Source organism: Anabrus simplex, chromosome 2 (genome assembly GCF_040414725.1).
Source record: "Anabrus simplex isolate iqAnaSimp1 chromosome 2, ASM4041472v1, whole genome shotgun sequence".
Lineage (NCBI taxonomy): Eukaryota > Metazoa > Arthropoda > Insecta > Orthoptera > Tettigoniidae > Anabrus > Anabrus simplex.
Genome location: NC_090266.1, coordinates 565,222,281 through 565,240,025, shown reverse-complemented (window position 1 = coordinate 565,240,025; position 17,745 = coordinate 565,222,281).

Genomic DNA, 17,745 nt, shown 5'->3' with positions numbered 1-17,745 from the left:
TGTTATTTCAGATTCAATATTGTGTGAGTGATTTCAAAGAATTCGCGCTTTCATGAAACACGTGTTTCGTGCCTGTGTTCCTCCCACAATGTTATATGTTTATCACATAGTGGTTTTCGCAGGTGCAACGACGAAATATACTGTGATTATATGAATCATCCGTCTCTTTGACTTAATGGTTAGCAAAATGGCCTTCTGGTTAGAGGACCCAGGGATTGATTCCTAGCTGGGCTTGGGATTATAGCTGCGTCAGGTTAATTCCTCTACAGTGGCTCCGAGGCTGGTTGTTCCAAATACACATTCTCGCTTAAGTGCCACACTTCATACTACCAATCACCACAGGAACGTGCAACCTTCTGATAGTTTTAACGTCAGGAAATGCATTTGGCCGTAAAACTAGGCTTAATCCAAACATAGTGACGATACCAAATAATTGGGAAAAGACCGAGAACATGTAGATGATGACTTCATATTATGAATTATTTAACGCAGTCAACTTCTCTCTCGCCAAGTTGGTGATCGAATCACCATGATGAAATAAGAAAGAATGGAACCATTGGGTACCACAGCCAAGAAGGGACCTTGATCTGCCAAGATGAATATTGCTAAGTCAGATGAACAGACGAAATGATCACTGTAGCAACTCCTCAGCCGTATGATTTGCCTTTCATGGCCGGGTGCACTATACCATTATCCAGTAGTTCCTAAGTTATCCTCTCGAGACTGTATAATTCCGCTGTAACCCTCAACACAAGATGGAATACATTTGACAAGGTGTAAATCGAACACAGGAACTCCGGGCCTCCAGATGAGAGAAGGAGAAAATATGAGACGGATTTAGTTAACCAAGTACGAATATTCGTAGCCTACTTTTCTGTTTGTTTACTTTAAGGTACCGTACAATTTCGTTCAATGAGTTATGAGACTTACCTTATAGGGTAACGAGAGACATTCAATAAAATTCAGGTGCAAATACCTATAGTGTCCATCATGACATTTCTATCACATAATCGCTACATAGCACTTAACACTTGTTCTATAGAAATAATAATAATAATAATAATAATAATAATAATAATAATAATAATAATAATAATAACTCTTAACATGATTTCCATGTCTAGAAAGCCAAGAATAACGGCCGAGAGAATTCGGCGTGCTGACCACACGACACCTCATAATATGCAGGCCTTCGGGCTGAACAGCGGTCGCTTGGTAGGCCATAGCCCTTTGCAGCTCTTGCGCCATGGGGTTTCAGTTTTGTTAATATGACTAGCTGATGTACCCGTGCTTGACTACGGGATTCTCAGAAAGACTGACTTCGTGGTTTTCCTAAATGAAGTCAGATAGGTCACTACAAAAACGTCAGTACGAATGTAGCGATTAAAAGCAATGTTATATAAACTATTCGATCAAATGAAAAACTGCACATTTTCTCACTTTTAATGAAGAGTAGGCTACTACGGTGCCGATCTAACAGTCCAAATTTCCAGAGCTGGAATGACCAGGCAGCAGACAGCCGTGAATACTCCTCTGCCATTATTCCGTTAAATATGCACACTGCTCATTCAAATCTGTGCCTCAGAGTAGGGAATGAATAGCTGGAATGCTATGACGAACTAGTGTGTTACGTACCACTAGTATCAGAAAATTTATGAACCAGAGGAATGGCATGCTAAAGAAGAAAGTTATCTAACTCCCCCAGCTACTTGCCGCCAATATTCAGGCAAGCTGTTACACTCGGTACGACCGGGCGAATTGGCCCTGTAGTTAGGGGCGCGCAGCTGTGAGCTTGTATTCGGGAGATAGTGGATTCGAACTCCACTTTCGACAGCCCTGAAGATGGTATTCTGTGGTTTCCCATTTTCACACCAGGCAAATGCTGGGGCTGAACCTTGATTAAGACAAAGGCCGCTTCCTTCACACTCCTAAACCTTTCCTATTCCATCGTCGCCATAAGACCTATCTATGTCGGTGCGACGTGAAGCAAATTTTTAAAAATATACTCGGTACGCAGCAATAACCCTGTCTATCGGAGATAAGAGGCAACAGAAGACAAAAAGCACATCACAAAAAACAGTGGTCAATGTAATGTTATTGTTGACCAATTTTATGAGTTTTTTTTTCTTTGCTGTAGCCCTTCACTCTGCGATATTATGGCGTCTTATAAAATTATTTATAGCGTAGACTGTAGTTCCTTATTCTCCGACTTTACATACCGATTTTCATTAAATTCTGTTTACCTATTTTCTCGTGATTCGCCGCTTACACGACTTAGTATTTAAAAAATCCAAATTCATGAATATCTCGGTGATCATAGCCGGCAGGGTAACAATGTATAAGACATAAATGATCGGAAATTTAATACTACATAACTTTAGTTATGTAGTATTTATCGATACAACCACTAATAACATAAATATCGGATAAATTGTAGGTCTTCCCCAAAACTACCATTTTAGTCAGTGTGAATACATTTTCTATGGCCAAGATTATAATGACTTATTCCCCGACTATGCATACCGATTTTCATTAAGATATGATCACTAATAACATAAATATTAGGCCTTCGCCTAAACTACCATTTCACTTCGCGTGAATAAAATTATTTATGCCTAGAATGTAGCGACATATTTGCCAACTTTGCCTACCGATTTCCATTAAGTTACTACCACTAATAAATATTTGAGAATTAAAATTTTGGCCTTCCCCTAAACTACCATTTCACCCAGCGTGAATGCAATTACTCACAGCCTATATTATAGCGACTTATTCTCCGACTTTGCATACCAATCCACGTTAAGATACGACCACTAATAACGCAAATATTTGAGAATTAATTGTTAGGCCTTCCCCTAAACTACCATTTTATTCAGCGTGAATAAAATTATTTATGGCCTAGATAGTAGGGACTTATTCCCCGACTTTGCATACCTATTTTTATTAAATTCACTTCAATCGTTTTCTCGTGATGCGTGTACATACATACAGATAGAGAGACGGACAGAAATAACGGAAAATTAAAAAGTGCATTTCCATGATACTGAGGACACGACTCATACAGAAATACCATCCTTTTTAAATTCCGAGCAATGTACAGACAAAACTCTTATCTATATATATATATAATAGCTTGTCCTGACTGACTGACTGACTGACTGACTGACTGACTGACTGACTGACTGACTGACTGACTGACTGACAGACTGATTCATCATCGCCGAGCCAAAACTACTGGACATAAAGAAATGAAATTTTGGGGATACATTCATATTAAGATGTAGGTGCTCGCTAAGAGAGGATTTTTGGATATTCCGTCGCTAAGGGGGTTAAAAGGGGGGTGAAATTTTAAAATGAGTGTTCCTATATCTCAAAACTTCAAAAGTTAACGAATGTAAAAATTGGTATTTAGAATCTTCTTTAAAAATAAGGAAACACGTATTTTTTTGTTTTCAGAAAATCTCAATAGGACGGGTGAAAAAGGGTGAAAAAGGGGTTGAATGCCTTTAATCAGGATACCGGTACTTATATCTAAGAAACTGAAGGTATTACAGACCTGAAGATTGGTACCTTTGATCTCTTTTAAAAATAAAGAAACACATTTTTTTTTTGTTTTTGGGAAATCCAATTAATGGTAGGGTGAAAAGGGGGTGAATTTTTAAAATGAGTGCATCTATATCTCGAAACTTTGAAAGTTTATATATGTAAAAATTGGTACTTGGAATCTTCATTAAAAACAAAGAATCACGTATTTTTTTTTCTTTTCGGAAAATCCCAATAGGAGGGGCGAAAAGGGGTGAAAAAGTTGTTGAATGACTTCAATGAGGATACTTATATCTCAGAAACTGAAGATATTACAGACCTGAAAATTGGTGTTTGGGATCTCCTTTAAAAATAAAGAAATACGTATTTTTTGTTTTTGGAAAATCCAATTAATGGGGGTGTGAAAAGGGGGTGAATTTTTAAAATGAGTGTATCAATATCTCAAAACTTTTAAAGTTTAAAGACGTAAAAATTCTCATTTAGAATCTCCTTTAAAAATAAAGAAACATGTATTTTTTTTGTTTTCGGAAAATCCCAATAGTAAGGGTGGAAAAGGGTGAAAAAGCGGTTGAATGCCTTTAATGAGGCTACTTATATTTCAGAACCTGAAGATATTACAGACCTGAAAATTGGTATTTGGGATCTATTTAAAAAATAAAGAAACAGGTATCTTTCATTTTTGGAAAATCCAAATAATGGGGGGTGAAAAGGGGGGTGAAATTTTAAAATGAGTGTGGCTACATCTTAAAACTTTAAAAGTTTACAGATGTAAAAGATTGTTATTTAGAATCTCCTTTAAAAATACAAGAACACGTATTTTTTGCTTTCTTTAAATCCCAATAGGAGGGGGTGTAAAAGGGTGAATAATCGGTTGAATGCCTTTAATGAGGTACATATATCTCAGAAACGGAAGATATTACAGAACTGAAAATTTGTATATGGGAGCTCCTTTAAAAATAAAGAAACACGTATTTTTTTGTTTTTGGAAAATCCAATCAATGGCGGTTAAACAGGAGTGACAAACTGGGGTGAATTTTTTGAAAGACTATAACTACAGAATATCTGAGAAACGTAAAATGTTACAGACGTAAAAAGTGGGTATTTGGAATCTCCTATAAATGTAAAAAAAGATAGGTGATTTGTTTTTGGAAACTCCCCTTAAGGGGAACTAAAAAAGGGTGAAATTTTAAAAAGAGAATTTCTACAGTATATCTCAAAACCTTAACATGTTACAGAAGTGAAAAATGGTATTTTTTATCTCTATTAAAGAAACGTGTATTTTTAGCTTTCGGAAATACCACTTGGGTGGAAGGGGGGGTAAAAGTGACTGAAAATGGTGTTGAATTCTTTTAATTAGGCTACTGATATCTCAAAAATGAAGATATTACAGACTTGAAATTAGATATTTGGAATCTGCTTTAAAAGTAAAGAAACACGTATTCTCGGAAAATCCAATGAAGTGGGGGGGGGGTGAAAGTATTGAAAAATTAATTGACTTAATTGTATGAAAATACATACATTTAATAAAAACTAAAGTTTTACGCACGTGAAAATTGGTATTTGAATTTCCTTAAACAAAGAAAAGGGCGTTTGGGTGGGGGGAACCATATTAGGAGGCGGGTGTGAAAAGGAGTTGAATTCCTTTCATGAAGACACATAGATCAAAAACTGAAGAAGTTAGAGTCGTGATAATTGCTATTTAGAAGATCCTTTACTATTAAAGAAACAAGTATTTTAGCAGGAAAATTCACTTAAGTGGGGGGGGGGGGGAGTGTGAAAAAAGTGAAAAACAGTTAATTATTTTTATGGGGATACTTATATCCCAAAACTGAATGTAACAGACGTGAACATTGGTGTTTGGAATCACCGTTAAACATAAAGAAACACGCCTTCTATTATTTTTTTTGGTGGGGGGGGGGGTAAATAAACTTAACGGCGGTGGGGTGTAAAAGGAGGTGAGACAAATTGATTTTACTGTTCATAATGTACTTATAAGGAGCCTCCGTTGCTCAGGTGGCAGCGCGCCGACCTCTCACAGCTGGGTTCAGTGGTTCAAATCGCGATCACTACATGTGACATTCGTGCTGGACAAAACGGAGGCGGGACCGGTTTTTCTCCGGATACTCCGATTTTCCCTGTCATCATTCATTCCAGCAACACTGTCCAAATTTAATTTCATTTGTCATTCATCCATCATTGCCCCAGAGGTGTGCTTCGGCAGCCGGCACAATTCCTATTGTCGCCGCTAGATGGGGCTTTATTCATTCCATTCCTGACCCTGTCGAATGACTGGAAAAAGGCTATATAGTTTCGATGTACTTATTCTGATCATAAACCGATCATTTTTAATCTTCCCTGGGTTCGTTTTCAACAGCCATCTTTTCATTCGGAGAACGTTCTTAGATCACAGTAGATTCTCCTGCCATATAAATAAAAATGTAAACACATTTGAAATATACGATAGGAATGAGATGGACCGTCAAATTGTTCACCTCTATAACAAGGTCAATAATGCACGGAAGTATGTCATTGGTATCGCCAGAAATCCCGCAAACTTGCCTTCGCGCTACGATGGTGCTGGTCACATTGTAACAATGACACTGGCAGCAGATGTAATTTACCGCCAAGTAGCGGTCTTGCACCTTGCTGTGGGGTCCAGCACAATAATAATAATAATAATAATAATAATAATAATAATAATAATAATAATAATAATAATAATAATAATAATAATAATAATGTTCTGGACCGTTGTCAAATGTGTGGACCACCCTGGAAACGGGTCCTTGACGGGTAATGACTAAGAATGCAGTCCGGCCGCGGGTTCAGTACCGCCAAGGCACCCTAGACGACACCACGCCGGATCTCCTCCAGGATTTGATCCATATTAAAATGCCTATAGGAAAAGTTGGCAAAGATTTAGGGACCCAACTGACCGGGTGGAATATCTGAACCTAGCCCGGGAAGTACGAAATCGATTGCTGGAAAGAAAGATTGAGTAATGGGAGGAAACACACCGTAATCTATTAGAAAACGAGTCAGATCGAGAATTTTGGCGGATTCTCGCAGAAAATGAGTCAGATCGCGAATTTCGGTGGATTATATACACTGACTGACAGAGACAATGCAACACCAAGGAGGAGTGGTTCGAAAGGGATGAAAGTTGGCGAAAAAACAGAGACGGCACGGATGAATAATTGATGTTTATTTCAAACCGATATGTAGGTTACACAATGCGCACGGCATCGACTCACTAGGATGTAGGACCACCGCGAGCGGCGATGCACGCAGAAACACGTCGAGGTACAGAGTCAATAAGAGTGCGGATGGTGTCCTGAGGGATGGTTCTCCATTCTCTGTCAACCATTTGCCACAGTTGGTCGTCCGTACGAGGCTGGGGCAGAGTTTGCAAACGGCGTCCAATGAGATCCCACACGTGTTCGATTGGTGAGAGATCCGGAGAGTACGCTGGCCACGGAAGCATCTGTACACCTCGTAGAGCCTGTTGGGAGATGCGAGCAGTGTGTGGGCGGGCATTATCCTGCTGAAACAGAGCATTGGGCAGCCCCTGAAGGTACGGGAGTGCCACCGGCCGCAGCACATGCTGCACGTAGCGGTGGGCATTTAACGTGCCTTGAATACGCACTAGAGGTGACGTGGAATCATACGCAATAGCGCCCCAAACCATGATGCCGCGTTGTCTAGCGGTAGGGCGCTCCACAGTTACTGCCGGATTTGACCTTTCTCCACGCCGACGCCACACTCGTCTGCGGTGACTATCACTGACAGAACAGAAGCGTGACTCATCGGAGAACACGACGTTCCGCCATTCCCTCATCCAAGTCGCTCTAGCCCGGGACCATGCCACGCGTGCACGTCTATGCTGTGGAGTCAATGGTAGTCTTCTGAGCGGACGCCGGGAGTGCAGGCCTCCTTCAACCAACCGACGGGAAATTGTTCTGGTCGATATTGGAACAGCCAGGGTGTCTTGCACATGCTGAAGAATGGCGGTTGACGTGGCGTGCGGGGCTGCCACCGCTTGGCGGCGGATGCGCCGATCCTCGCGTGCTGACGTCACTCGGGCTGCGCCTGGACCCCTCGCACGTGCCACATGTCCCTGCGCCAACCATCTTCGCCACAGGCGCTGCACCGTGGACCCATCTCTATGGGTATCGGCTGCGATTTGACGAAGCGACCAACCTGCCCTTCTCAGCCCGATCACCATACCCCTCGTAAAGTCGTCTGTCTGCTGGAAATGCCTCCGTTGACGGCGGCCTGGCATTCTTAGCTACACACGTGTCCTGTGGCACACGACAACACGTTCTACAATGACTGTCGGCTGAGAAATCACGGTACGAAGTGGGCCATTCGCCAACGCCGTGTCCCATTTATCGTTCGCAACGTGCGCAGCACAGCGGCGCATTTCACATCAAGAGCATACCTCAGTGACGTCAGTCTACCCTGCAATTGGCATAAAGTTCTGACCACTCCTTCTTGGTGTTGCATTTGCTCTGTCAGTCAGTGTATCTAAAACAATAAGCATTCAATTGTAAATTTCAGTATAATACCGTAGCGAAGCACGGGTATCTTGCTAGTTTTATATATATGGAGATTTGTTATAACCATTTTTCTGTAGATATTATGTTGATGAAGAGGAGATTGTTCTGTAAGTGCCTGTTGTAAATGTGAAAATATCCCTGTTATGAACGCAAACAAATAAATAAATAAATAAATAAATAAATAAATAAATAAATAAATAAATAAATAAATAAATAAATAAATACATTATTAATAGCAGTTTTAGTATTCCAGCAGGGTAGGATACAAAACTGTACAAGCAAACAAAACAATATCAGAACTATAATATAGAAGTTATTTGTTTAAATACAAATCATTTTTATTCCAAATTAAATTCTTCGCTATTTACCGGGTGCATAATTGATGGACCTGCAATCAAAAGGTCCAGTTCAAAAATGAGCATGCTAGTATTGTCTAGGAGTAACTGAAGTCATTACTGAGATTAAAACGTGGACCGCACTCTGAATCAAAAATGATAATCCCTTCAGAGCAAAAGCGGCACACTCTGTGGACAAGAGAAACAGCATGTTCTTCCTTTGAATCGTCGTGGTTAAGAATGAATTGTAGGGTGCCTCCCACTTTTCAACGTCACTTACCTGACAGTCCCACTCCTATCCACTTGTTTATTTTAGCCTACTCTATTTCATCCTCACCCTCAACTGTCCTATAGCTCGGAGCATTCTCACAAAGTAACAAGTCTTGTACCTTCGACCCAAACCATCGACAAGCTTGCATTTGATATACGCTGTGATTGTTCCCAGGCGTTCTGATGGCAGCAAGAGTGTATCTAAGATCGGGCGCATGGTACATCAAACTCCCTCAGGATCTCTGAGTGCTTCTGGACACCTGGTGGTATTCCTATCCTGTTAGTTGGATACTTCTATATTTCATTGCCGGGACATTTCAGTATGAACGTCAGAAAATACGTATGAGTTGAAATTCCACAATCAGTTAAGTTGTGGAATAGGAAATGTGACATTAACTTTTCACTACTATTAAATAATATCCGATGTAATACAGTAATTTACAAAATTATCGATAGATTTACTTGTAAATCTTACACACATACCCGTGCACCTATCCATAGTTCGATTATATTTAGGTCACTTTAACCGGGCGAGTTGGTCGTGCGGTCATGGACACTCAGCTGTGAGCTTCGGTCCGGGAGATAGTGGGCTCGAACCCCACTGTTTGGAGCCCTCAAGACGGTATTCCCTGGTTTCCCATTTCCACACCAGGCAAATATTTGGGCAGTACCTTAATTAACACCACGGCCGCTTCCTTCCAACTCTTAGGCCTTTACTATCCCGTCGTCGCCATATGACCTATCCGTGTTGATGTGACAAATTTTTTTTAAAAAATAGGTCACTTCACACCTAGCCTAAATCTATGATTTAAGAGCGCCTTGCTTCTGGAATCAATTACACAAAGTTGCATACACCAAGCTCTTCACACTTAAAAATGAGTCCGGAAATATCGCAGCGGCGTGGATAGCTCTATTGCCAAGACAGCGGGTTCAAAGGTGGGTGAAGACAGTTGTACTTGATGTTGTTTTCACAATGACAACTCCATGTTATTGGCTTTCAGCCCGTCAAAAGGCTGTTTCGTATCAGAATGCTGACACCTCTTGACACCTTAAAGATCACTCTCGTCTTCCATTAAGTCAAACTTACATTGTATCGAACCTCAGAATACGGAAGAAGTTTTGGTATATGTTTGCCGTTTTCCTGAATATGAAATTGTAAGACATGTTCCATCTAATATACATCATCATCCGCCTCACCACCATCATCATAGAAATACAACAGGGTTTAGACATTTGAAGCCTGTTTTGGCTCCACATTTCCAATCTTTTCTTAAACTGACAAAATATATCTCTCCATTTGGATTGTATTCCAAAGAAACTGTGGATACCTATTGGGTGCATCGTAAGAAAATATTCTCCACATCTCTTAATGTAGGCTCCGTGCGCACAGCAATGTGCTGCTGCGAGTGGAAATTACGAGAACTACTTAGGGGCACCTTCATCAACAGCTGACCCTAAGAAGCTAGAATATGTCTGATGTTTACATACATATATTCAATCATTTTATTGTGGCCCTCTGTCGCTGAATCCCTTTCTATATTTTTGTCTGAAGCCATTATTGAAATCTAAGACCACATTGTATGTTGATCCGGTCGTTTGTAATGTAGATAGCCGCCGTGTTTGATCACACTGGCGTGAAGTGTAGAACCTTGTGTCCCTTTACATTCTATACCCCATGTTTTATTTTTCTGTTTGACACAGTATATGACACCTTTATGACTCGATAAAACGACTAGTGACCGGGAATAACGCGAAAGCGGAACCCAATTAATAAATTAAGAAGTAGAATAAATAGAAGAAGAAGAATCATTTTACAATGGCGTCTTGAGATGATTATTTTTTAATGTCATGACTCATAACGTTCGGGCAGAACTATATGCTGGTTGTTGGCTGCATTAATAAATACTGTGTTACAAAGGTTTTCTTCACGACCTCATGAAATGCATTTGAAAAGATTGTGGACCATAACAGTAAATCGCAAGAAGTAATTCGGGATATATACATTTGAACTAACACCAAATAACTCTTTACAAGATGCATTTTAACCATTTTACAAACAGGTTAACAGTTAGAAACAAGGAAACCTTTGTATTAATTAAAATTAAAATTTAAAATTAATCGCATCCCTAGCAACATTAACCTGCGGTAATATGGCATCGTATTAGAAAGAGACAAAGATATTTTTCTTAAGACAGCATTGTTGAATGTGTATATGAACACTAATCTCGTTATCACCACTAGTAGTGCATAGGTTGCCTCTATCGTGAAATGGTAGGATACCTAGTGAACCAATGTTTCTTTCTGATCACATTTGCACATTTTTGATAGTGGACATGCGGTTTCAATATCAGGAATTCCAGTACGTCCAACATCAAGCCTGAGCCTTTTTATCAGAAAAAGTTCCTCTACTCTCTTCCCCCTGTTGTAGTTCTCTTTCTCTATGCTTGAGATGCGAGGTCGAGTCCATTCACACGGTCGATCAGTACGCGAGGTGACATGTTCTGAGAAAAATGCATAATCAATAGCTGAAATATGCTTATATATCAGGGAAACAATTATTCGCCTTCGTGAAATAACGATTGTTACCAAGACCTCTTTTAGAAAACATGGTTATGTTTAAAATTAATTAAAGTTAAATTTAAAATTATTGGCCTCCCTAGCAGCATTAACCTATGGTAATATGGTATAGTATTACAAATACACCAACGATATTTTTCTTAAGACAGCATTGTTGAATGTGTATATGAACAGCAATCTCGTTTACACCACTACTAATACATCAATTACTACGTTGCCTGTATCGTGAAGTGGTAGGATATCTAATGAGCCAATGTTTATTTCTGATCACATTTGCAGTTATTGCTCTGTTGCTATTTCCTGCGAACTGTTTTCCTGTAAATTTATTACATGACCACTTTCTGCAAGTTTAGAATAATGTGGCCAATTGTTGTTGCATAAAACACTCTGAAATCTCACTGTTATTATTTAGTCGACCATGGCAGCACGTGGTGAGACGACAGCGGATATGTGTGCGGTGAAACGCAAAAACTTACAGTGTACGCCATTCGCAGCGCAGCGGTGCATTTCTCCCAGCAAGGTCAGTCTAGGGAGGCCAAGATCCGAATGTTACTTATGGAGCCGCCATATTGAGTCTTTAAGTGAGCGTAACCAAAGGCAAATGTATTCGAATTTAGAGGATTTCGGTACCAAACATTGAAATAAAGACAATCGAATAACTATTTATCATGTAGACTTGTCCATTGTCCTTGTATATATAACTTTATAACTCGTAAATGACATGAATACATTCACAGCTATTTGAATAGGAAGATAATTAATAGAACCAAAATTTCATTTTTTGAGAAATAAGAATCAGCAGAAGTGCTCATGTATACTCTTTTACTTCTATACAACTTTGTTTTACTGTGTTTCTTATTAACATAATCTGTCAAAATACGTAAGCAGTCTGTCTCTCTTGTGTTGTGGTTAGCGTGATTAGCTACCACCCCCGGAGGCCCGGGTTCGATTTCCGGTTCTGCCATGATATTTGAAAAGTGGTACGAGGGCTGGAACGGGGTCAACTCAGCCTCGGGAGGTCAAATGAGTAGAGGTGGGTTAAATTCCCACTTCTCCTCCAGGCAAATGCCGGGATGGTACCTAACTTAAGGCCACGGCCGCTTCCTTCCCTCTTCCTTGTCTATCCCTTCCAATCTTCCCATCCCCCACAAGGCCCCTGTTCAGATATCAGGTGAGGCCTCCTGGGCTAGGTAGTGGTGCCTCTCCCCAGTTGTACCCACCCGACCCAAAGTCTGACGCTCCAGGACACTACCCTTGAGGCGGTAGAGGTAGGATCCCCCGCTGTGTCCGAGGAAAAAACAAACCCTGTAGAGTAAACAGTTTAAGGAGAAGAAGAAGAAGAAAATACGTAACCTTATTGACGGTACTGCTGTTATATTACGAATACATGAAGTATTGAACTTAATGTACTTAAAGACATTTGTTGTAAATTACCTTCGCAGTTGCGAAAGTGCAACTGGACAATCATCCGCTATTAACACTAGAGGAAAAATGAAGGTATCGTCCAAATAAATACACAGGTAACGAAGTACGTGATAATGAAAGACTCCCTAGGTTTCGACTGCTCTAATACTGTCGGGGTCGGAAAAGAACAAGAATTGACCAAGGGAGGTCGAGTAGGATAGGAAAAGTGAGGAGCCAGGCAAGTAATTGGAAGCAATGCCAGGACTCAGCTAAGGGCCCCGTAGTCGCAATCCACGCTCCCAAGTTAGTCCTTGGGTCTCCTTTTAGTCAAATCATACGACAGGAAGACTATACCGTTGATGTATTCTACCACTCTCGCAAAATGATACAAAGCCGTCAGCATCATTTGAGAACTGGTAATCGTAATTTGTAGGGCAACAGTCTACAGTTGGCTTTTGCTAACAAAAAAACTGAAGGTAATACTCATCAACTTCATCATTATCATCATAATCAACATCAGAAAAAGAAGAAGAAGAGAAAGAAGAGGAGGAAGAAGAAGAAGAAGACCGAGGAAGTGACTGTGCTCTTTGGGTCACGTTGCTATCAACTTGCATTCGGGAGATAGTTGGTTCGAACCCCACTGTGTTGGCAGCCCTGAAGATGGTGTTCCGTGGTTTCCTCATTGTTCACACCAGGCAAATGCTGGCGCTGTTCCTTAATTAAGGCCACGACTGCTTCCTTCCCACTCCTAGTCCTTTCCTATCCCATCGTCGTCATAAGACCTATCTGCGTCGGTGCGACGTAAAACTGATTGTAAAGAAGAAGAATACTTAGGCATTATGTGAATATTGAACTACACTTATCATTCGAATCACATGTTTCACTACTATAGGAGTGGTATAACACTTGCGGCAGATAACTGCGAATCTGTTTGTATAGGCTTTCATAATTGTTATCCCTTGAGGGTGGGGGTGATATACTAACTCTCATGCTAACCCCAGCCTCTAGTAAGAGACGATTAAGAGGGCCCCAGGGTCCCTTAACTTGGAAATACCCTGGTTTTTATCCCTTAGTCTACTAATCCCAGGCTCCTTACTGTAATTATTCCTAAACGACCTCCCTCGCGTAGTTAACTCGAAAAAGGAAACGCGAATAATATTATTACACAGTTTCTTCTAGTTGTTTCTTTAAACAATCTTAGTTTGGAAGCTTTCCCACAACAGTTTAAACATTGGGTGAATGAGGTAAAAGATTGGGTGAATGAGGTAAAGATTGAGTGAACGAGGGAATAATGTTTGGGATGGAATTCCGCTTGTTGTTCTGTCCATCTACACTCTTCTGTTCAAATTGCGATTCATCAAAATGATATCAGAAGAAAACACACTATGGAACCCGCAAATACAAAAATCGTTCATTTAAGCCTAAACATATTATTTATCAGGAATAATTTCATTGTAATAACTTACTAACCTCTAACAAGACGGAATGATAATAACTCAGAACCCCATTTTCCTTAAAAATGCAAAAATATTTCACATTATCACATCAGGTTCACCCACATCATAACGATGCTTAAGACTCAATATGGCTGCCATCGCAAAGGATTGTGGTAGCCTGACCAGACCTTCCTAGACTGAACTTGTCTCCCAGCACGGACGGAGCCTATAGCTGCCGATGCATTCAGAGCCTGGGTTGTGTCTGATACCATCTATACGAAGTTGATACATTCTTCTACAGAACAAGTGAACTGGATACGCATTTCGGGTCAGGTATCTGTCAGCTAGCATTTGGGAGATAATGGGTTCGAATCGCACTGACAGCAACTCTGAAGATGATTTTCCGTTGTTTCCCAGTTTCACACCAGGAATGTAGCTCAATTGTCGTGGTCGTGCTTTCACTGTCCTATCCCATCTTCGCCATGAGATCTGTATGTGTCGGTGCGACATAAAAAACGGCAAAAAGTTTTTAAAATGATATGGGCTTTTGGGCTTACGCCGTGTTGAGAAAACAAGGTGAAAATCTTCACGTTTCACAGAGAAATTTGCTCCGCGCCTTCAGAAGAATATCTCGACTGCTCACCACAAAGACTTCTACTATGAGGGTTTGAATTTAAGAATGCTTTACCGTTCGAGTTGTAGTGATACGCTCATGCGTCACCAGGTGCTCGCTGTATGCTAGCACTGCACTAGTATTCCAAGCGGGAGTTGACGATAACATTAAGCTCCAATTACGATTTTCTACCATACCGAGTGCGCGTGAGAGAAACAGGGATGACATGAGGCAAAGCACGGACGAATGTGGTAGCAGAGAAACTAATAAAATAAATTGCAACGCAATACACCAGGATAGAATAGAAAAGAGATGAAGAATGCAAAGTGCGTGAACATTTTTTTTTTACAGGTTGCTTTACGTCGCACCGACACACATAGGTCTTATGGCGACGATTTGACAGGAATGGGCTCAGAGTGGGAAGGAAGCGGCCGTGGCCTTAATTACGGTACAGCTGCAGCATTTGCCTGGTGTGAAAATGGGAAACCACGGAAAACCATTTTCAGGGCTGCCGACAGTGCGGTTCGATCCCACTATCTCTCAAATACTGGATACTGGCCGCACTCAAGCGACTGCAACTATAGAGCTCGGTCAGAAAACAACAGAGGATGATAATGATGTGAGACAGTGTGGGAGGCCGTGGGTCATAATTGGTGTTCACACGCTATGACAGTATGATTCATAACACATAGCCTGGTATGAACAACCTGGTGATGACGGACCTACGAATTAGGAAAACACCGAAACGAAATAAGAATACATAAATGACAAAGAAGAGAACTACCTACGTACATCCTTAATGGCTGGCAATCACGTATTACTTAACTGGTAGCCAGTGTCCCTGTTGAAATTGGTAGGAATTTTACGTATTTCCACAGTTTCCTGTATAATCCTACACCTGCAGTATTTAGTGTGGGTAAGAGCTCGAACATCTTGGAACACGACATCATGACCCGGTGATAGGACGTGCTCAGTCAGCTATTGCTGACTTGCCCGGCTGGTTGAGTAATAAACAAGTTTAAATTAAAAATTGAAGAAGCGAGAATAATTATCTTCGGACATTTTAATGCAAGGGTAGGTGAAGAAATTCCAGTCTACGATAGAGAAACTCTTGGCGACAACCGATGAAATAAAATTTGAAACAAAATTAATTAACAAATAAATGAATGAATTATGATGATAGCGATAATAATAAGAACGATAATAATAATATTCACCGAAAGTGCAGGTAAATGGGATCCATACGTCACCACAAATTCCTTAAATTTAGAATATTAATGACGATGATAATAATTAATTGTAGAACATAAACGATTCCTCTAAGATAGTGTTCAGTAAAGCTGGAAGGCTGGTACTTGGTTCACCGGGCCTTTCTAATACCTCTGCAAACGATAGAAAGTGTTAGGAGCGTGCAAACATGGGTAACATTAAGGAATTTAACTTACTGATTGACTCTAATATATATTATCAACAACAACAACAAAAGACATAAAAATTTACCATTGGGAATTTGCAATCAATCAATCAATCAATCAATCAATCAATCAATCAATCAATCAATCAATCAATCAATCAATCAATCAATCAATCAATCAATCAATCAATCACTACTGATCTGCATTTAGGGCAGTCGCCCAGGTAGCAAATTCCCTATCTGTTGTTTTCCTAGCCTTTTCTTAAATGGTTGCAAAGAAATTGGAAATTTATTGAACATCTCCCTTGTATGAATCCGATCAGCCCTAATGCGTACTGTTTTCATTTTCTTCACTCCTTTGTAATGGGTGGTTACTGCATCCACTAGATCGCTGCTTCCTTGACTGCTTTTGAACCTCACGTCCTGAAACTCCGAAGTTGTCCACGGTTCGAACTCCTTGTGAAGACATGCCCCCGAACTCGTGCCGTGGTATGCTACTATCCCATTGTGCGCATTAGTGGGTTCCACATAGCACATGTTACATAATACAGAATATGACTCTGCTGCTGGAGAATCGGGCTCATCTAAAAATGCCTGTGCAGTTGTGAATTTTTGCAATGAAAGTAAAGGGGCCACTAAAACATATCGGCTTCAAGAATAGGCTAAGCCTTCTCCATAAACAGCAGGCGAGAAAAATCTGTACATAGTAATAACCCTAAAAGTCCCTGTAGATATAGTACTGTGTGTATTAAAATCGATCTGAACTTTTCTGGACCTTTCAGGAAAACTAACATAGGCTTAAGTCAAAATGGCTGAAGATATGTTCTGAATTAATGGAAGAAAATCTACGTTAATGGATCCACCAGCTCCGATATACTGTATATTTTAAATGATTACAGTACTGATTGTCCATTACGGCGACTTGTAATTGAGGAGGGGAAAAGTGAAGCAGTTAGTGTTATTGTCAGCCTTTTAGAGGATACTGTTGAAATATGCTGTTGCATAGTTCAGGAAGGGAAAACGATAAAAGTATTTACACCAGCTGTTTTAAATAATGTTCTTTATGTAGGTAAACTTGACGGAGAACTGACTGTAGATCATTTCTTATTATGACAATGTACATGTTAATGAAGCTGACATCGTTGACCTGCTTGTACAAACAACAGCTAAATCTGAAAGATCCGACTATGTGGTCGCAAGAAAATTTACAATTGTTAGTTATTAATGCTCATAAAATATTGCGTGGTAAGGATAAGGAAAACGTGATAATTTTTTTTATTCAAGACGAGCCCATAATCCATAGAAAGTTATCGTACATCAAAAGGACTGAGTCTATTGCCCTCAATATACATTTCAGTAGCAAACAATAAAATAATGAATTATAGGGTGATAATTAATAAAACCCACCCCTGATTGTGTGCCAGTTATAATGGTATTGTTTCAAATAACGTTGGTTTTCCTGTTTGAGTTGTTGAAATAAAATGTCCCTTTAAGTGCAAAAATTGGTTTCAGGGTATTAAGGAGATGTAAATGTAGATTATATTTACAAAGAATATAACTTACCTCTGTTGAAAAAAAGCATACCTATTGTTAC